Raw genomic sequence first — 21,145 nt, 5'->3', positions numbered from 1 at the left:
AATTTCTGCCGGTCAAACCCTCTGTATTTTAACAGGACAAAACATGCAGTATTGTGTGTATCATGAGGATTTTGGCGAGTTAAACCCAGACCTAGTAAAGTGTTGGCGTTCTGCTAGACAGTGCTTTAAATGGGCCGGTACTTTCCGGTACTGAGTACCTGCACTTTTTTATTTTGAGAGGTAGAGTACCTGCACTTTTGAAGAAAAAATAAATACCTTTAATTTGAGAGTACCAGCACTTCTCAGAAACAAGCAGGTACTCTGGTACAGAGTACCTGCACTTCTATTCTTCCATTGAAAGCACTGCTGCTAGAAAAGGAGGATTCCATACTGACGTGGGGGCAGCATTTGATAACTATCATACGATTAATGCATCTTTCCAGCCTCACTGTGCAGCGGGCTACCAACCCCTGTAGGCAAGCACTTCAGCGACCCATGCAGAGGTACCGTAAGTACTATATGAATGTCGGAGTAACATAAATATTTGCAGCTGCGCCTGTAGGGGGCACCCTGGTGACGCTGTGCGTGGACTGTCCCTGATGGCCCTTAGATACTGCCTTTGCAGCGGACGGAGATAAGACACGGTTTGTGGTTCCTGCACCCGGCGGCGCTAGGACCGCGCGGCCTCTAGCCTTGTCCTAGGCTACCCCCGCGCGCGGCAGCCGGCGGCGCTAAGGCCGTGCGGCGGCTCGCCTGATCCGTCGGTGGCAGCAGGCGGCGCTCGGACCCCGCGGCCTGTCCCCGGCGCCGGAGCGCAGTGCAGAGGGAGCCGCTGCTGAAGGACGGGAGGCCGCACCGGCCCGGGAGAAAGCTGGGTAGGGAACGGAGAACTAAGCGGCAGCAGCGGAGCCCGGGGCCGGCAGCAGGTGAGCGGCAGGCCTTGGGAGCAGGAGGACGGGGGAGGGGGCGGTGTCACCTGTCCGGGAGGGCGGGGGGGGGGGGGGGGGATCCATGACAGCACCCGGCACAGACAGCCGGTCTCCGCACAGGATGCGATTTAAATTCGGTTCTGCACGCGCAGTAGGATACATAGCCGTCTGCCCCCGCCAGCCTGTGCATTCTCCCGCTGCGGGGCGATCAAGCCAACATATAACACCCCCATCGCAGGTGACACTTGGTACCTCCCCAGGTGAGGGTTGGGGGATGTCTGTACTCCCCTCCATATGCAGAAGTGGTAGAGTCCCTGCCGTTCTACCTTGGCTGCTGGCAGCGACCATTTTCTAAACCTGGGGGCGCCAGGTGTCTCTTTATCCTCTAGGTACAGCCTCTGTGCCCCCAGGTGCGGCCTCCCCCGCCGCCGGCAGCGCGGGTCCCGCCTCGTACAGGTGTGCCCGGATCCGCGCAGCCGGGAGTTGCACCAGACGCTGCCCCTTCTCTGGCGCCCCGGGGGCTTTGGCGCTGTCAGATCAGTTAGACGGTTTTTCCGAGACATGTGTCTCCCGGCTGCGCATAGGCGCGGGCCTGAATATGTAGGAGCCAGGTGCACCGAACCGAGGGCGAGCGCGCGGAGCCGCCCGTGACCTGAAGGAAGGGTCGCGGTCGGCGAGCACCGTGTCCTGATGGAAGGGGTCACGGAGGCCTGTAATGGCTTGTGTCTGGACAGCAGGGACGGTGGCACCGGTGTCTGCGCCTCGACAGGTGCGGGGGCCCCTGCCCTGTCTGGATGGATATATAGATATGCATATTTATCTTTTGGAAATTTCAGTAAAAAAAAAAAAAAAAAGGTGTGTATGTATATATGTACTATATAGATTTTGTTTTCACTGAAAAAACTGTTCAAAGTGACGTTAGAGTCAGGTGAAAATTTCAGTGTCAACGTAACGTTTTAAACACCAACAACCACCGAGATTCGCCAGTTATAGTTATGTCTAGTAACTATAACTCGTGCCATAAGGAAACTGTAACTCGTGCGCCCACCATCAGCTGCCTTCTCAGCAATGATGTTTCAGGGATGTTATCAATGATGTTATAGAACATGTCATGAGTGATTTAATGTGTTGGGTAATTAGCAGCACATTGTAAGGGTGCGAGTTGTAGTTACATTAAGGCACAAGTTGTAGTTAGTGGAAATAATTATAACTGGTGAATTCTATGTTTTTGTTTTTTTTGTTTAAAAGTTAGGTTGTCCTTTAATTTTTAACTTAGCTACATCATTGTAACCCTTGTTTCTGTTGAGTGATTTTTTTTTTTTTAAACTTAAAGGAATATTATAGTACCGTACATAAAGCCAACACCTGCTTCGCATGGCCTTTTGTGTCCAGGCCTTGCAGTGAACCCTACACCATGCACTACACCACACCTGGCCTTCTACAAGACCAAAATGAAAAAGTTAACCTATTGACTTTACAAAGAGGTGAGCATACCAATGTATATGAGGCAGATCTATCATTTTTCTACAAACTCCCCATTTTATATATTAATTGCATATTTCAATAATTCACAGAATGCAGTGTTATAAACATGTTCATTATAAACATATTTAATATATATATATATTTTTTAATGAACTATGTCTGTGACTTTTTTTCTTTACACAGTTTTTATTATTAAGTTTTGTGGATGAAAAATGTCAAAATAAATAGAGGCATTTTTTTTTTTTAAGATAACAAACATGTCTGACTTTTCCTTTTAACATCTTTCCAGCCCACAAAATGCAAGCATTCAGATGACCGTGAAAGGGCCTTCTATTCCAGCGGAACAGCATAGAGCTCAGGAGTTCTCCTGGGGTCATGGATTTGATGACCTAGGAGATTTAGGGACCGATTACAACCTTGGCGGAGCAGATTACTCCATCACAAATGTGACGGATATCCCACCCTCCGTATTACAAGTTCCATTATACCCTATGGGGCTTGTAATACAGTGGATGGGATATCCAACATGTTTGTGACGGAGTAATCCCCTCCGCCAAGGTCCTAATCGGGGCCTTACTGTTTTTTGTTTTTGATGGTGTTTGGGAGCTGCTGCTTCCTACCCAGGAACACACATATTTTATTTTTATAAGGAAACTTATAAAACCTCCGGGCCCAGGAACTCCATCCCCTGGGGCCTTGTCTTTTTTTATTTAACAAGGGAAGAGGGAGCGCCAGGTCCCCCCTCTGTGAGCCACTATTGGTCACTGGCACCCCATTCTTAGGCCCCTTTTTTTAAAATGAGGGCAGAGAGGTGCATGGCCCCGCAAGCCATGGGGCTTTGTTTTAAAATTATGGTGAGGGGGGGGCTTGCGGCCCCCCTCCCCGAGTCTTAAGGGCCCTGGGGACCCCATCTTTAGGACCAGTGCTGCCAGTGTCACTACGGTAGGGGCTGCAGAAGGAGCCCCAGTACCCCCACGGCCACAGCCAGTTCCCCAACCAGCACCATACTGGCCCACCTGGGGGGGGGGGGGGGGGGGGGGGGGGGTGTTCTATTTTTATTTAAATGGCAGTGGTCATTTTTAAAAAATAAAAAGAAAGCTGCAATCTTGTGAGAGTCCCATGAGATTGCAGCTTTTTAAAAAACATTTTTTAGAAAGATTTTTACTTTGGCCACATTAGGCCTCGGGGATGGGGATGGAGTCCCCAGGCCTGTAATGTCTTGGGGAGGGTGACCTCACACCCCTCACTTTAAAATAAAAAATGCCTCTGGGATGGGGTCCCTGGGGCCTGTAAAGGCTCAGGGGAGGGGGGCGTTGGCTTCACACTCCCCTTCCCAATAAAAGAAAAAAGAAAACCAGCCCTGGAGCCAGAAAAGGCTTTAGGAGGAAGGGGCCACATACCCCCCCCCAATAATTATAAAAATGGGTGTGCGGTTGGGCAGAGTGACACAATAATGAATAATAAAGGAGTGGCAGGAGCCTTTCAATTATTATTCGCTACTCTTTGAAGGAGTGTTGCGGGGAAACTTAAGCTAAACAAAAAGACAAGACTCCTCTCGGCAAGGCAAACTCAGCTTTTTACTGTCCCTGCAGGGAGAGTAGCTATCTTTATACAGGTAAACAGCTTGTCTCAATTTGCTGCTTCACAAGCAGTCACTTATATAGTAAAATGAGCAATGCTTATTACAAAAGGTCAAATAATAAATTACTTAGCATTTACATGTTTGTTGCAGAATGTCACATCACTGGTGTGCCTAAACCTTTAACCTATTTCTTACACATTATTTATTGCAGTTCTAACAATGCTTAACAAACTAGCTGTTCAAGACTCTTGAATGCATGTGTATTTGGGTGTGGGTTTTATCGCTCTGCTCCTGACCTCTTAGATTCTGTGTACCGTTGGCTAATTCAATCTCCTATTCTTCAATTGTGTTTTTAATTTACTGGGACAACAGAATACGCAACTGTGTGCTAAGACTGACAGAGATGTGGAATTTAACAAAATTTCCAATTGTCCATGGGACAGGCTGAATCATAAATCTACTTGTCCTGTAAAAAGGTAAAAAAAAATCCACTTGTCCCTTTGGTGCCAGTTAGTGCGGCAACAAATTATGGCAGCAATTTCATTATATAGGAGCTCTGATAATAGCCTCTCTGATCATGCCAGGGATCATACTATAGTATTGTTTGAATACTAGCAATTTCTTTCTTTTACCAGCATTCCACAGATCACATACTGGGGCTACATGGAGCAGTGAGCAATAGACCCAGGCATGCAATGCCCTTTTGATTCTGTGCAAACCTACCAACTTGCATGATTTAGGGATTTCACCAGCTCTTCTATGATCTTTTCCCATACTGAGAAAGGTTGGAAATTTACTCCTGAGAAGAAGCAAAACTTCTTCCTGGGTTGGGGAAAAAAGTGAATTAAGGAAAGCAAACTTATAAATGCTTTACAGATATTTGCATGAGCAAATCTATGCATACATATTTACTTGTCCTAAAATGCAGTTCACACATTTTCTAGGAGTACGATTTCCTGGCCTACTTCTGTAAATTCATGAAAGCCATAGATCTGCTCTAATGCAAAGACATATAATATGGGTGCACTTTTGTGACTTTCTTTTAGAATTGGACCCGTATTAGGTCTGACATTAACCAAGACATTTTCTTCTTATTAAAAAATCCATCTATCTACTGGCTTCACTGTGAGTGAAAGCATTCTGCTCTTTCACAATGAGCATATCAGCACACAGAGTAGTTTTGTTCAGTGTCTGGTACTACTGAGCAATGTGTGCTTTTTGAGACCAAAAAATAATATATATTTTTTGCCAATGTTTGTTATAAATGTGCGGGCCGGGCATCTCTCACAACAATAGAGTTCTACAAAAAATATGTCAACACAAGGCACACTTTAACAAAACCAAAAAGCTGACACTGTCGGACATATGAGCTTTGCCAATGCTTGTTTATTTTAATGTTTCCCCTAATCTTGTAAAAAATGGTTACATTGATTTTCCATTATGAATATTTTTTAGCAATCATCAGCATATTTTACTAAATGATGATTTAAATAAATGGTACCTAAAATTTCACAGTAGTTTAGCAAAACTTTTTTATTCCTAGTTGCATTTTTTTTGTGATTACTTTATTTTGAAAGCAAGGAAGAAAACAAGTTACTTACCTGTAACTACAGTTATCCAGTATTGGTATCTTTCATAAATTCACATGCTTGAATCATCCCCGTCGTCGAAGTGGGAGTCCCACGGTACATAAAATAGCAATAATTAACAAATAAAAGTTTTTTGCCATAGGCTATAATGGAAAGAGTAATTGCTCATATAGCCTGTCCATGTCCTTTTGTGAAAAGGACCCAAACCTGCCTGCTGACCAATCAGGCATCAGCACCCTCTAGAACACTCTCCAGAGAAGCTCCTTCTCTCAGATTTTCCAGCACGAGAGTGAAAGATTATAACCTGAGAGGAAATGTGAGCGTCAAAGGGGAGGAGGGTGGGTCGCATGTGAATTTATGAAAGATACCAATACTGGATAACTGTAGTTACAGGTAAGTAACTTGTTTTCTTATCCAGTATTGGATCTTTCATAAATTCACATGCTTGAATCTGAATAGTCAACAGTACTGTTGATAAACATTATACCCACCGTGGATGGAGGGTGCGAGCATGAAAATTCAGTATTCCCAATATAAAATAGTTAACTCATAAATCTTACATTATGAGCTTCAGAGGAATATATATAGATACTTTTAAGTACATGTAAAAATATACTGAACATTCGTGTTATAAATGCAGATATATATATATATATATATAGATACATATAAAGATATACACACATACATATACTTATATAGAAGCATATTAAAATATATATATATAGTGGAAATCACGGTTATTTGCATATCAAACCATTTCTATATAACTAAGGAAAGGTCTTACCGTAATGAGAGATGGCGTAGAACAGCTTGTCCTACTAGAGAGTCGGTTCTTTGTGATGACTCCAAACAATAGTGCTGCGTAAAGGAGTGCGTAGTTTTCCATGTCGCAGCTTGACATATCTTATCAAGGGCAATACCCTGAAACAAAGCAGCCGATGTGGAGACTGCTCTCGTGGAATGGGCTCTCGGGCGCCTAGTCAGCGGTCTTCCTGCCTTGGTGTGACAGAATTGGATTGTCGAGGAAATCCACTGGGCTATAGTGGCCTTGGTGACTCCTGCTCCCTGTCGTCCAAGAGAATAAGATACCAGGAGTTGATCTGATTTTCTGATTTGTTTGGTACTTTGAAGATAAAATTTGAGGCATCGTTTGATGTCCAAAGAGTGTAGAGTTTTTTCTGCGATTGTAGTGGGATTTGGAAAAAAGGTTCGTAGTATCACGGACTCATTGAGATGGAATGAAGATGGCACCTTGGGAATGTATTTGAGCATAACGAAGTCCTCAGATAAAACTAAAAAGGGTTCTTTAGTAGTGAACGCCTGTATATCACTGACTCTCCTGGTAGAAGTGAGAGCGAGCAAGGTTGCCACTTTCCATGTGATGTACTTGAGTTCCGCCCTGTGAATGGGCTCGAAAGGAGCTTTCATGAGCTGAGACAGGACAATATTAAGGTGCCACTCTGGCGGAGGTAACCGCACCGGGGGAAAAGTGCGGAAAAGCCCTTTCATAAACTGCTTAATGATTCTGGTTTAGCCGATAGAGGGCATCTCAGCCGATCGCCTATATGAGGCTATAGCTGCTAGGTGAATCTTGACTGATGCATGGCAAAGACCATCCTTGGAGAGTGAGAGCAGGTAAGAAAGAATTTGCTCAGGGTTAATTTGAAACTGGTGAAAGTTGTTCTGAGAGCACCAAACACAAAATCTCTTCCACTTGAGTTTGTACGTCTTATTTGTGCTCTCTGCTCGTGCCCTAGATAATATTAGTCTACATTCCTGATCGATGTTCATATCGTGAAACTCTCTGTACTCAGGAGCCAAGCATGCAATTGTAGTGAAGCTGGGTCGGGATGAAGGATGAGACCCTGATTCTTCGTTAGAAGATTGTGGTTGCAAGAAAGGTGGACTGGTTTGGCCACGGACCGGAGTAGGAGCTCCGTGTACCAGTACTGTCTGGGTCATCTGGAGGCTATAAGAATGATCCTGCAGCATTCGGACTTCATTTTCCTGAGGAGCCTGGGAATCAGAGGGATGGGGGGAAAAGCGTAGGCAAAGATCCCGGACCATCTCATCAAAAGAGCATTTCCCCACGACCCCGTGAGTGGGTATCGACTGGCGTAGAACTGGCATTTGGCATTCAGGTTGGTGGCAAACAAGTCTAGGATCGGCCGACCCCATTGTTGGAAGATGCCGTCGAGTATGTTCTGGTTGAGTTCCCACTCGTGGCAGTTGTCGTCCGTCCTGCTGGGAGAGTCCGCTAGGGCATTGTTGACCCCAGGCAGGTGCTCCACCCTGAGGCAGACGTTGTTCAGTGTGAGCCAGTCCCAAAGAGACTGAGCTTCCCTTGAGAGGGAGAGGGATCTTGTTCTTCCCTGCTTGTTGATGTAAAACATACTTGTTGTGGTGTCCGTTCTGACTAACACTGAGGACCTTGGGATGCGTGGAAGAAAAGCTTTGAGTGTGAGATGGATCGCCTTCAGTTCTAGCAGGTTTATGTGCATTTCTTTCTGGAGATCGGACCATCTGCCCTGAATGCGCATGTCCTGCAAATGGCCTCCCCAGCCTTCCAAGGAGGCGTCTGTGGTGATGACAGTCTGTTATTGGTGCTAGAAAAGTAAGACCTTGGGAGAGGTGGTTGCTGTGAGACGACCACTTCAACGCCTGCCAAATTTTTGGTGTGATAGTTATTAATTCGTCGAAGGACCCTTGCGACTGGGTCCATTGGAGTTGCAGTTCTTCTTGCAGCGGCCTCATTCTGAGTCTTGCTAGTCAAACTAGGACGATGGCAGAGGAAATCATGCCCAGAAGCGACTTGAACAGTCATACTGAAACAAACTCTTTTGTGGAGATTCTGACAGCCAAGTGGGTTAGCTTCTGCTGCCTTGCTGGAGTGAGATATGCCTTGTTCTGGATAGTGTCTAATTCTGCTCCCAGGAAAACTCTTCTGCATTAGGGAAGTATGACTGACTTCTGTAGATTCACTTTTAGACCCAAACTGTGGAATAATTTTAAGCAAGCGTTTGTTGCTTTGGAGGCTAGTAGCGTTGACGGAGCTTTTATGAGCCAGTCGTCCAGGTATGGAAACACCTGGAAACCCTTGCTTCGGAGGAAACCTGCAACTGGGGCAAGGCATTTCGTTAACATTCTTGGAGCTGATCTCAGCCCGAATGGTAGGACTTTGAACTGATAATGGGCACCGGCTACCGTAAAGCGGAGATATTTGCGATGTTTTTGGTGTATTGGTATGTGGAAGTAGGCGTCCTGGAGATCCAGAGTTGTCATAAAATCTCCAGGATTGAGAAGGTGCAGGATATCTGATAGTGTGATCATCCGGAAAGATTGCTTCCGAAGGAACTTGTTGAGTTTCCTGAGATCTAGTATAGGACGCCATTCCCCTGACGTCTTCCTTATTATTAGGAAGAAACGGGAGTAGAATCCGAGACCTCTTTGTTGAACTGGAACTGCCTCTATAGCTCCTTTGGCAAGCATAATGAATACCTCCCGTTGAAGCAGATGAAGATGGAGAGGTCTGCCTGATCTTGGTGGATGATGCAGTGTTTTTTGTATGAATTCCAGGGTATGACCTCTTGTCACTATATCCAGCACCCATTTGTCTGATGTTATTTTCTTCCACTCCTGGATGTAGTTGGAAATATTTGCTCCTATTTGCTGATGGTGTGACCATTGGGGAAGCATAGCCGGTGCCTGGAGAAGATCATTGTTTTCTGGGTTGATCTCTGGTTTGTGAACCCTGTCTTCTCTTTCCTCCCTGTCTGGCGTAGGAAGCCGTAGATGGTTGCCTGTACTGTTGGTGGTAGGAAGGCCTATACTGGGATTGCTGGTACTGCCTGTGGAAGGAACCTTGAAATGAGGTGAAACCTCTTCCTCTAGCACCCCGAAAGGGCTGTTTCCGGTACTGCAGGGTACCTAGGGACTTGGCAGTGTCCGTGTCAGTCTTGATGGCTTGGAGCGCGTCATCTATGTGCTTGCCAAAGAGAGATTCGCCATCGTAGGGCATGTCGAAGATACAGGACTGCACTTCCGGCCTGAAAGATGTGGCTTTGAGCCAACCTTGGCGGCGTAAGACAGCGGCACCTGCTATCTGACGAAAACCAGTAGAGGCTATATCAAGAGCACAGTCGATTATGTCTTCCAACGTACGCTCACCCTCTTGGAGGATCTTCAGTGCCTCTGCTTGCTTGCTTTCAGGGATAAGGTCCAAGAAAGGTTGCATGTCCGACCACATTTGCCGGTCATAACGACCCAGGATTGCCAATGAATTTGCTGCTCTGACAATGATTGCCGACATAGATGAGAATCTTTTGCCTATATTATCCAATCTCCGTCCTTCTTTGTCTGGAGGAGTAGAGATAGGCATCGATGGGTTTTTAGAAAGCCTTTGAGCAGCTTGTGAAATAACTGAGTCAGGCTTTGGGTGGCCAGTAAGACATGCCGGAAAGTCTTGGGTTACCTTGTATTTCTTGTCCAGTTTTTGCGGGACTGGTGGGACTGTTGCCGGGTTGCGCATAATCTTTGTACCCTCGCTCCATCTAAAATTGATAATAGGAATGGACCGTACAGACTTCCTTGACTGCTCCTTAAACTCATGCAGGAAACATTCCGACTGGGAGACAGATGTTGGAAGGTGGAAGCTTACAGCAGCTCTGCCCATAAGATTGTGGAACCCACCTATGTCCTCGGGTGGAGAATCAGAGGGGCGAGGAGGTGGTGGAGAAGGAGTGGGGGCCAAGTAGTCATCCCATTCCTCAGTAGGATGTTGCGGGGTAGAAATTTCTCCTTCCTCTTCTTCTTCCCCTGAAGTGGAACCTTCATCTCTAGGGGGTGCAGCTAATACCGAGTGGGGTGTGATTCTTGGAGTAGCTGGAGGAGGAGGGACATTGATTGGTGTAACCGAAGAGACTGGCGGTGGTGGCTGATCTTCTGCTGCCACTGGGAACCTTCTCCTATAATCCTGTAGCATAGATTGTAAATCCTGGATTAAGGAGGAAGGCATCTGTATAGAGTCTCTAGGCTGAGGCTCTCTTGGTTGGTAACAGTGTTCCTGATGTGAGTAGTATGGTTGGTATTGGTCATACTCATCATCGTCATCTTCTTCTTGATACTTGACGTGGAGCTGTGATGGGCTGTGTGCATCTCCGAATGGACCTTCATCAGATTCCTCCCAGTCAAGAAGATGACTGGGTACTAAAGTTGACACTTTGCTTGGAGACGTGTCTATGGGATAAATGTCTGGTGTGGGCAGAGATGTGTCCTGACCATGGCTCAGAGATCTGGAGACCTGGAAGAAGTAGGAGTAGCTTCTATCTGCCTGACCGGCACCAGTGTATTCGTCGATAGTGTCAAAGTTGAAGATGCAGTGGACGGTACTGATTTTTCCATCGCCAATGGTTTTGTCAACGGTGGTTTAGTCGACGACGGCTTCTTTGACGGTGTCCTCGTCGACGGTGAAACAGCCGATGACATTGTCGTTGTTGATATTATAGTCGACTGGGCTGTCGTCGACGGTGTTATAAGCGACGATGTTGTCGTTGATGATGTCAACGACTCACTCCGTTCTGGAGTTCTCGTCGACGGAGGTTTGAGTGAGGGGATAGGAGCCCTTACCGTTGATGTCCGAGTAGTCGACGCTGAGGACGGTCTCGTAGACGATTTATTGGAGACGGTATTTGTTAGTACCGTCGTCGTCGATTTGATTTTAAGAGTCACTTTTCTAGAGGTAGAAGGCTCTGAAGAAGGAGAAAGACGGTAGGAATCCTTCTTTTGAAGAGGAGAGGAAGGCTCAGAGGAGACTGAAGTCTGTAAGCCCTTCCCATGATGTAATTTCTGCCTCTTTCTAGATTTTTCTGCCTGGCACAGGTCCTCAGATTTGGACCTTTTGTGTGGCCTCTCTGACCCACTCTCCTCACCTGAAGTACAGGATTTCGCCTGTAACCATGTCAGGAGTCTACCCTCACGGTCCCTGAGGGTCTTTGTGGAGAAAGTGCGACACATCTTGCAGTCTTTCACCTGATGTTGTGGGTAGAGACAATACAAGCCGTCTTTATGTGGATCATCCACAAGGAGCCTTTTCTTTCCACAGGTCTTGCAAGGGCAGAAAAGGCCTTTTCTAGAAGAATCCAACATATTTTCAATTCTTTTGAGAGAAAAAGGTTCTGAAGTAGTAGAAAACTGAGCAGAGCTCAGGGAGACTCCCTTCACACAACGTGTGGTAGAAAATCTGAGTGAAGGAGCTTCTCTGGAGAGTGTTCTAGAGGGTGCTGGTGCCTGATTAGTCAGCAGGCAGGTTTGGGTCCTTTTCACAAAAGGACATGGATAGGCTATATGAGCAATTACTGTTTCCATTATAGCCTATGGCAAAAAACTTTTATTTGTTAATTATTGCTATTTTATGTACCGTGGGACTCCCACTTCGGGGATGATTCAAGCATGTGAATTTATGAAAGATCCAATACTGGATAATCAAACTTGCTTTCAAGCCTTTTCAAATATTTGCATCTGATCAGAGAGCATTCTGGGAGCATTATACATATTTTGTTAAACTTTCCAAACATCTGTACACGTTTTTACAATGGAACCACTCCCAGTAGTGCAGCCCGATTTTACATTTCTTTAAAGCACTTATTCTAATAATAAAAGCTTTTAATTAAAGAACCATAAATACAAGCTTGAACAACATTGATATATATAGACACAAAAATTACCTTAACTGCAGACAGTGCCATTCCCTGATCCCTAATGTGGCACTGGAAACTGGCAGCCAAAGGGTTTGTGCTGCAGGGGTTTAGGCCTACTTGTCCTAAGGGCAAAATACACATGGAAACGTGTTGTCTTTGACCCCAAACAATATGTCCTGGGGGTTGGGCTGTAGGAATTCCACACCCCTGACTATAGATTTCTTCAAGCTTACAAATATGGGCTTGCCTTTAATTAAGACTTTCTGATCATGGATACTATTTTCAAATGAACTCCTCACCTCCCAGCGTGGATTTTAGGCCTACACTGCTCTTTCTCCACATATATTTTTATATCATAGTTTACCGATGTCTGATGCAGCGTAACTTCTTTACATTTCATTCGCTTTCCTAAATTCCACCTTCTAGTTGATATTTCAACTACTGGGTCTAACCTTAGCCTGCACTTGGCACTAGGTGATATATATTGCCCTGAGCATCTACTACTCGTGTTGGTGTCCTAAATGGAAACATCCCTCCTGCCTTTGTACTGACCCTTCTACAACATGCTAAAATTAGTTGAATACTGAAACCTATCAATAACAGGGCCCCAAGGGCTGTCAACAAGGCTCCCAACAGTCCAGATATCCAAGATGGTAGTAAAGAAAGCCACCCGCCAAGCCAATCATGTGGGGCACCTCCTTCATCTGCCATTTTCACTGGTAGGTTATGCAGAGTTTGTATAGCCTCTGACAAAGTTCCATTGACCGCATCATTTGTTGGGACATTAGTACAACAAGCAGTCAATATTTGCAAATACCCCTCCTTCCATGGGCGCCATAAGGTCAAGTGCTTAACAGAGCTGCACTAACAACATTCTCATAGTACGCAGCTCTTCTTTTATAGCAATAAATCCTTCTTTCGTAGTATTTACAGAACTAATAATTTACCATTAAGTTATCTGTAGCAATTGAGCAGTTGCCTTTACCTGAACAAACGGTAGAATACTTCCAGAGGACAATTGTGCATCGTTAAAAAAAACGTTGGGCTTGGGGAACATCATTCCAAGTGGTAGTGCCATAATACTTTGCAGTTCTTCTCCTTCGGTGACGATGCAACAAAGCTGTTGGATGGCTCATGGGGTGTTCATGAAGCACTGATAATTTGACTCCAGGAATTACGAAGACGGGTGTGAAAGGTGACCATGGTACATGGGCCATCCCAGTTCGGTGGTAGCTGAGTGTATAGTAGTTTTCCATCCTGCCAATAATTGCCCATGAGGCTGGAGGCGCCCCCCTACATGTCAGCATTATCTACTGTGGCACTGAAGTTGATATTCCTGACTATATTACCTGTGCCATTGCCTCTGAAACATAAAGAAATATATGTTAATCTCATGACTGTCTGAGGATGTACTGTACTATGTATCCAAGTGTAACACACAACATCATCATCTCAAATACAAGCACACTTTCTTACTGCATCCTGACTAATATCAGTTCCGTTCCATAAAGACATGACCCTACAGGAAAATTCAATATCAGGATGCTATTGATCATAGGCATAAACTGATCCAGTAACTCTTAATTCTGGCCTACGAACACATTTTAGGGGTAAAGGATTTACTAAATAACTACTACACTCAGTGGGTGGGCATGTTACTCCTACAAACACTACACCTAAGACCATTTGTATCCATTCTACACTGTAAGAGCTACTTGTTTTCTTCATTTGTGCTTTTTCATCCTTAATGTCCTGTCTGTGTTCAAGGATATATGAAACATCTGCTGAAGGATCATATTTTGTGACATTAACTAAAAACTGTACTTCCCTAATGTGTTGGCTGCATTTGGACCTTAATTCTACGCAGGTAGAGATGTAAAAGACATAGTGCTGTGCTTGGGGGTACTTCCTTAGTTGAATATAACCTATCTGACCCTGTGGCATGAGGAATAAAAGAGCAAATGAAACATGATTCATTAGTACTTTCTGAACCTATATCTGACGTGTTGATACTACGTTATCTAATAATCTGATTTGAACACTATGGGGAACATTAGCATGAGTAGTTCTATACACAGGTGTAAGATGTAGCTAGTAGAGCTACAATATACATTACTATAAAAGAGCAATAGTAGAAGTGATAGTAATAAGAGATGAAAAAGAAAACAAAAATACATAACCTTTGTTTTCCTGGTTAAAAAAATTATCCAAAAGCAGAAAATTGTCCAGAGGTGGGGGGGGGGGGTATTATTTATGGTCACAATCTTCTTCTCTACTCTTGTTCCATTATATCGCTGGTTGTTTTTGGCATGATGCAGGGTTCAATCGAATACCTGATAAATGAATTAAAGGCTCCCTGCCATCTAACATGAGGGCAGTGTGGTAAGCCATTGTCACAGAGAAAGACCCATCGAACCTTGTCTCTCTCCATTTCTGGACAACATTTCTAACCAAAACTGTATTGCCTATGTGCACAAGTGGGAGGTCGACCTCGGTGGTGGCGCACTTCTCCTTTGCCTTGGTTACCTATTTAAAAATGAACTTTGCAACTCTGGTTATTTCAGAAACATAAACATGCATTTCGTCATTCAAGATTTCAGCTGTACTTAGTCCCTGTAACTTACTTCTGGTGGCAGGTATTTGCATACTAGTAGGTCTCCGTGTAACTATCTGACGGCGTGTCTGGTGATGTATTAGGTGTCTTCGTAAGTGAGAAGAGTGCCAGTGGTAAGCAACATAGCTACTTCTTATTCAACATGAGGCATAGTTTGCTGATCTTATTCTTCAGCAGGCCTTTAAGGTGCTCAACGATGCCAGTGCTCTGGGGATGATAAACAGAAGATAGTTTATGTTTTATCCATAGCATTGTGAGATGTATGAAGATTGCATTAACAAAGTGTGTGCCATTGTCAGATCTTTTCCCTTGTGGAATTCCCCAGCATTTAATCACCTCACAAATCAGAAAAGAAGCAGCTTACTTAGCATCACAATGAACACATGATCCTGCTTCAGTCCTTTGAGAAAAAGGACAAACTACAACTGTGAGATACCGATAGTTGTTGCACCTTCCTAACATGTCCACAAAGTCAAGATGGGGAGTTTTAAAAGGACCCTGTGGTCGTGGAATGGTAGAATTGATCACCTTCAGAGTGAGATTTGAAGACAGTTGTTAACAAACAGTACAGTTATGAAGGTACATGGTAAGTATAGTATGTAAGTTGGGAACAAACCAGTCTTGAGGTATTTGCATAGACAAATGATGTCTTGAAATATGAGGTAGTAAATGCAGTTGATCAAAAACTAACATAAGTAAAACCTGAGGCATCACTGGTTTACTTATAGATATTTGCCTATAAGTTAAGTCATCCCCTGACTTCGAGCATCTCCCAGTCTCCCATACTCTCTATGTGGTGGAGCATCTTCCTGCAGCTCTTGAAAATGTAAACTCGCTGTTTCAGCACAATGAAGCATGATATTATCAGAGGTAATGTCAGATTCAGACTCAGGCGGTGAGGCAGTTTGGGCCTCCAAAACGGGGACGTGTTGTGAAGCTGATGGTACAGGTGGGGGATGTGCACCTAGATGCATCTTTAACTGCCAAATCTGCCAGTGCATTTCCTCATGACACAAAATCCTGTCTATTGCACACATCATAACTGCCACTGCCTATGTAAATGCAAGCGCCCCGAATAAGGCCTCTAAAAGATTCCTGTGCATAACAGGACTTCTGATCGACTTAAGAAAACCTCTCCTGCTCCATCTATTAATGCTAGAATGTACAGTATTATTTACATAAGCCAAATTTGAATATATTGTGATGAATTTTCTCGCCCATTGCTTAAGAGCTGATATCAAGGCTATCAACTCTGCTTGTGCAGAAAAATGTGCTGGTATTGTTAACTGCTCTATTATGTGGGATGTGTCTGAAGAATCATGCTATTGTGCTCTGACTACTGCTGCACCTGTGTGTCTCACTCTTGTATTTTGGTCAATAGTAGAGGAACCATCAACAGAATAGACAATACTACCAAGAATAGGATCCTCTGATGCTTGACTAGATTTGTTAGGGGTATACTTTGCACCATCATGCACATCATCCTCAGAGTCTAATATAGGATGAGCAAAGAATGTTGCAGGGTTCACTGTATGAAACTTCACAGCCTTCAGAGATGGTATCGACAATATCACCTCATTTCCTGACACTCTGTGTAGTTAGAGTAGTCTTAGCCTTTCACTATGACGGCAGAGACTGCATGCTCTGCCTAGAGTGTCAAGCGTGCCCCCATAACAATGGGGGTGCTCTTCTGCACTACAAAGGCTGTAGTAGGAAGAGCTTGCTCACAAGGATAATGTCCTCTCATCACTGATTCCAACTGTACCTTAAAATATGCAATGTTTGTGTCCTAAGAGATTTCTGTGTAAGGACAGCTGTCATTACTTGGCCATTGCAATGACATACAGGGTAACATTCCTTGGTATAATCAGGATTCCCCAAAACTGGGGCTTTTGCTATCTCACCCTTTTATTTCTGGATGGTCTCCCTCATATTTGGTGTCCATGTTATGTTATCGTTTCTGTCTTTCGCTGTCAAGGTTTAATAGAAGTCAGTAAAGGAGCTATTAAAATGCTGTAATCAAAAACCCATTGTCGCACATAGTTATAGAGGCAAATAAACTTCTGCATTCCCCTACAGTTTGACTCAGTCATTTGATGTACAGATGCTGCTCTTTTAGGAGTTACTCTTCGACCAGAAGCTGAGAGTAATTGTCCTACGTAATGAACCTCCTCCTGACAATCCTGAACTTTGTCTATTTCTACCTTGCATGATCTGTGTGCAAGAGTAACCAAAAGAGATATGGTATCGTTTCTACACTGTTGTTCTGTTGGGCTGAAAACTAATATGTTGCTGACATACTGCAACAAGGTACTATTACACTGGAAGTTTGACATATCATTTTTTACCACTCTATTGAAAATACTAGGGGACTCGCAATACCCTAGAGGTAAACAAGAGTACAAATACCGATTCCTGCGATAGGAAAATGCTGTCAAATAATAGCTATCTGAATGAAGAGGGATGCTTAAAAAAAAAGCATTCTTGAGATCTATATCAGAGAAATATTTAGCATCCTGAGGAATATTCATTAAAATGGTGGGAAGGTCGGGAACAATTGGAAATTGTGAGACCACTACATCATTCAAGGGGCGCAGGTCTTGAACCATACACCAAGTATTATCCTTAGATTTCTTAACCAGATAAATAGGAGTATTACAAGGAGATGCTCCAGGGCAAATTACTCCTTGCTCTAGCAACACCTGTATACTAGGGATGATGCCTTCATCTGCTTGTTTAGAAAGCGGATACTGTCTCACCCTAGACAGAACAGCACCTTCCTTCAGTGTAATTCTAAATGGAATAGCAGTATGAATAAGACCTACATCATGGGGCCCCCTAGTCCATAAGGTGTCTAGTACTTGGGAAAGATCTACCTCCCTGACAGAATCAAAAGCTCTACCTGGCATGTGCTAACTTACTTCCAATACTGTTCCCAATGGTATGTCATCCTGAAGGACAACAGATGTCATTTTAGATTCGTTATCAATCGGTTGATAATCGAATATTTCCCTAACTATGTTACCTGGCTGAATGACCATAACAAATGCCCACAAGACATGGTTCTAATCACTGGCTATCAGAGCGCCATAGGTTGGTGTTATCGCAAAGGCCTCTATTTGTAATATCAGCTCATGGTCCGGTATACAAGAATATTGCTATTTTCGCCTGAAAATAAACTTTCTTGGTAACTGGACCTCTCTTCCCAGTAACTCTGGTGTTTCTGCTATTATTGTATACAGTGCTTTAATGAATGATTCTGTATTAGTTGATTGTGCTCCAATTTGATCTCCAGTAGAAGAATCTACTGTTATAGCCATGATCTTGGAGGGTGGAACTCCAGGGGTAGAACAAGTCATAGTTCCATCAGGCTCAAAATGAATAGTCCTATTTAGTTTGGCCATAAAATCTCTCCCCAATAAATTAGCTGGGGCAGCTGGAGAGAAAAGTAAACAGCCATCAATGTACCTCACTGATACTAAACCATCGGAGATGGAAATAAGTGGAACCCTTATTACTGCCCCAGATAATCCTTGTGTGTCCATTGAACTATTAGAAATTGGAAGGTCTCCCTCTCTGATCGGGTTGCTCCTGATCTATGTGGAATACATAACTCTTGCTATTGATAGCTACTGTCACAGTGGGTTCCTCATCTTACTGTACTATTGTCACTAACAACACTGGACACATGGAACTACTCTGTGGGCATCTTCATTGTGTGTATCCTCCCAAATAATTTGTCCGGAAAGGATTTTCTCCTCTCACAATCGCAACTCCCTTTCCACTTTGTGGTGGAGTTGCCATTGGGGGTGCTTGGTAACTTTGCTGTAATGGCATTTGTTGCATCCAGTGCATTGCTGGTTGCTGCACATTTTGTGGTGACGTCTGAAGTACATATATTATTTGTGGATTTGACTGTGCCTGCACTACTGTTATTTCCTGGCTGATTGTAAACACCTACCCTTGCATTTTGTTCATGCCATCGCTTAGTCCTGCAATCTAATGAAATGTCCATATCTGTGACAATAAACACATGTTTGATCCATCCTTTGGGGGCCTATCCTGCCTCTTTCTATTGCCTCTTGTCCTCCTCTGCTACTTCCTTATGCCCTTACATTATCCTGCTGTTGTGGGTACTGTTGTTGGGTGGTCCCTGGGACGGATCCCAAAGACATTGCAGTCACCTGAGTGGCGGCTGCTACTACAGCTCCTTCCGCTGCTCCTTTCTTTGCTAGCTTTTGCTGCACTAACATGGCTGCTGCTTTCTTCGTCACCTCCTGCTTCCTTTTACAAAAATGAATTATATATACCTGTATCTCTGTTCAGGACTTGGCTTCTAATGCCACTAATATTGTCAAGGTTGTCTTGTACAGCAAATGGTAAACCCTTTTTCTCTAAAAACACAACATTTCCCACTGTTACTTCCCAACCCTGACCTACTTCTTGAGTCCACTTTTCTTTTATCCTGCTGAGAAACTGAGTAGGATCCTGATTTGGCTGAATTGATTAAGCCACGAGAGACTGAAAGTCTGGCCTGCCAGGATAAGTTTTCCTTAACTGATCCCAAACTACTGTCTGAACTAAATTGAATGGGGAACCATCATACCTAGTTCTGAGTGAGTGTAACATTTCTCACTCCAGCTTTTTTGAAAAACAGTATCTGTCTAATCTCCTAGAAGGGAGCTAAATAAACTCTTTGTCACCTATTGCCAGGGTAATATCTAGAGTTTGCTTTTAAAGGACCTTATCCAGTTCTCTGCTTCTTCTGTAAGTGGCGGTAACAACTTCTTAAGATTCTCTTTGTCCATTTGTGACCAAGGAACATAAGGTGCCCTAGGTCCCTTACATATCAGGGCATCTGATATATGGGAATGACAGATTATTGGGGGTTTTGCTGTCTGGCTTATTTTTGCCACACCTGCAAACATTTCCGTATATAGGGATAATCCCAGCCTGGGGCTTCCTCATCATAAAGAATACAATCCTCAGCATTTGCCATGACATGTGGGTCAAAGGACCCTTCTAGTAGCCATAGATTCATCTTGAGGGCTAAACCTGCAGTCCATCCTGCTAAATTATTCACATAAGGTACAACACTTTACCAACTATTTTCTCCTTCAGCAACTAATTTGGTAGAGGTGAGATTAGTGTTGCGCTAAACTGATTGAACACTCATCTGCTGCATTGGTTTATCGTGTAGTGTCAATCCTCCCATAGTTTCACAAGATCTCATCCTGGTGTCTGACTGGCCATGCATTCCCTGGAACAGCCTCCGCTCAAGCTCAGTAACTTGGAGATTTTTAGTTCTAGAGAATATGCCCTGCTCTCTTTCTCTAGTGTCGGTCTGATTAGGCAACCCTATTGTTTCCTTTCTATGGTCTAGATCAATAAGGGGCCTTTCTTGAGTACTGATATCATAAGTAGAGCATCTAGCTTCTGGAGATCAAAGTATTTTACCCATGCTGGTTGTCACTATCTCCTGGACCCTGCTCTTCACCTTTACCTTCCTGGAGAAAACCTGGATCTAAATGCAGTGTAAGCTGTGCTTCTAATTGTCCTGAAATCTGAAAGTCACCCACCCCTACTTGGTGTCTGGGAGTACTATTGTGTGTTGGCTTTGAATCCGTGGGGCAACATTAAGGGATACCATTTGGGTTTGTGATGGGGTCTAAACTTCAGGTTTCTCAAATTTCAATGCGGCTTCCTGTAGCTGTGGCAGTGGATAAATACCAGGCACCTTATGGGAAATCCTCATTGAGTCATAGGGAGGTGGCGGAGTGGACGGTGAACTAGGGGTATCAACATTTGAGGAGTCCTTAGACTTCTCACAAGACACTTGCCATAAGGCTAAGGTGGCTTCTTGGATTGCAGTTTAGCTCCTGCTTTTTTACTCTTAAGGTGTGTAACAATGTGCTCTAATATTTTGTCATTAAATGTCCCTTCCTTTGGGTAGGGATATGTATGCTTCTGAGTAGCCTTAATCCACTCCTGACAATATTTCTGTACATTGTTCTGGTCATCTGGAAACGTCTTTTACATGTGCTCTAGGGGAGTGAGTCTTCATAATCGCCCCCCCTGCATTTCTAACAGCTTTTGCAATTTTAACTTCTCTGTCTACTCAGTATTTCTCTTTTTAAATTTGTACATGTCCTTACAAACAAGAAATCAGTTGATTTGTCTTTTCAGTCATATGTTAAACAGTATATGTTATAATACAATGCAGTATCATACAACACCATTACTCTGTGGCCATATTTCTATGTACGTGCATGCGCACGTACTCATTATCAACATTTAACATTAAAAAC

At 43.9% G+C, this 21,145-nt stretch overlaps 1 protein-coding gene across 2 annotated transcripts in view; it reads left to right on the top strand.

Annotated features, from left to right (window-relative positions):
- The first annotated feature begins 732 nt into the window (after nucleotides 1-732).
- The window catches only part of DNMT3A (DNA methyltransferase 3 alpha), a 1,562,966-nt gene continuing 1,542,553 nt past the window's right edge, over nucleotides 733-21,145 (top strand). Inside the window, exon 1 of one of the 2 annotated variants that reach the window (XM_069233637.1) lies at nucleotides 733-866. The gene's annotated coding sequence lies outside the window, so the exon portion shown is untranslated. The remainder of the gene's footprint in view (nucleotides 867-21,145) is intronic. The other variant, XM_069233638.1, reaches the window with a different exon arrangement.

This window comes from Pleurodeles waltl, chromosome 5 (assembly GCF_031143425.1).
Source record: "Pleurodeles waltl isolate 20211129_DDA chromosome 5, aPleWal1.hap1.20221129, whole genome shotgun sequence".
Lineage (NCBI taxonomy): Eukaryota > Metazoa > Chordata > Amphibia > Caudata > Salamandridae > Pleurodeles > Pleurodeles waltl.
This window is presented reverse-complemented; position numbering and strand designations above follow the sequence as displayed.